General features: G+C 38.2%; 1 long non-coding RNA gene across 3 annotated transcripts in view; it reads right to left on the minus strand.

Annotated features, from left to right (window-relative positions):
• Positions 1–245: 245 nt before the first annotated feature.
• LOC134098499 (uncharacterized) overlaps positions 246–1,120 on the minus strand; it is a 2,827-nt gene continuing 1,952 nt past the window's right edge. For all 3 annotated transcript variants that reach the window (XR_009941059.1, XR_009941061.1, XR_009941060.1), the window contains 2 exons: positions 951–1,086; positions 246–680 (listed from right to left, as the gene is read on the minus strand). This is a non-coding gene — a long non-coding RNA (uncharacterized LOC134098499). The remainder of the gene's footprint in view (positions 681–950; positions 1,087–1,120) is intronic.

The raw sequence follows: 1,120 nt of genomic DNA on the forward strand, positions 1-1,120 counted from the left end.
TGAATACTTTTTACAGTAAAGGTACCGCATTTTCATTTACAGTATTTTATGTATTCGCTGTAAAGTGAAAAACAATTGATTTTAAATTAAGATTTGTTTTTTTTTTAGTTGTATTTACAGTATTGGTTGTTTCCCTGTAAAAGCTAGGTCAGTTAAATACTGTGAATTCAATTGAACTTACATGAGCAATCATTAATAGAATAACTCATATTCCAAAATATTTCAGTTAACTGCAGACAATAAAACAATTTTAACTTTTGTTATTTATTTAAGACATTTCAAATGTATGACTGAAGTGGATGTTGACAGACAACAGTAGACATGGTTTGAACACAACCACAACCTTATCTGATTTGACACAGATAAGGGGGTTAAAAGCGCAGTGTGTGTAAGTGCAGTATGGCAACTGGCAAGTCTATGTAATGTAGTATAAGGAGTTGTGTGTGTACAGGATGCGGAGTAAAGAAACTCATCCCCAGTCTGTTTTGTGGGTGTTCCCTCAGTCTGCCACGTGGGAACAGAGACGTCTGCTTGACCTCAGTGGTTTAAACAGTCCGTGGTCAGAGCGTGAAATGTCTTTTGAAATACTTTTGGGCCGTTGTTGTACTCTTCTGGTATAGGTATCCTGCAGGGTAGGGAGAGGTGCTCTGATGGTACCTTTCGCAGTAAATGTCAAGTGTCTGAAAAAGAGAAAGAAAGCATACATTACAATTGACCCCGTTCATGAATATACAGTAATTAATGCAAACTACTCCGGTTGTGTGACAAATAAAAGCAAACCCACACTAGTCAGGTGCAATAGATAGAAGTAATGCAGATGTGTACAATACACCACCATAGCAAAGTTTGGAAGTTCACTTTGATATGTCCAGTGTTTTTTTTTTTGGAAAGGGGACATTTCGAAGTGACCCTACACTTCTGAACAGAAGTATGTCTATGTGATATCATACCTAATCTCATAATTGCCTGCGGCAACTCTGCCTTCATGCGAACACCACTTTTCTGATGCCTAACATACTGTAGGCCATCTCCCATCTGACTTGCAATAGCAGCCTCTGGCTCCAGGCTGGGACTTCTGGATGGCTCCTAAAAAGAATAAACAGCAATTGCCATATAATTT

Source organism: Sardina pilchardus, chromosome 12 (genome assembly GCF_963854185.1).
Source record: "Sardina pilchardus chromosome 12, fSarPil1.1, whole genome shotgun sequence".
NCBI lineage: Eukaryota > Metazoa > Chordata > Actinopteri > Clupeiformes > Clupeidae > Sardina > Sardina pilchardus.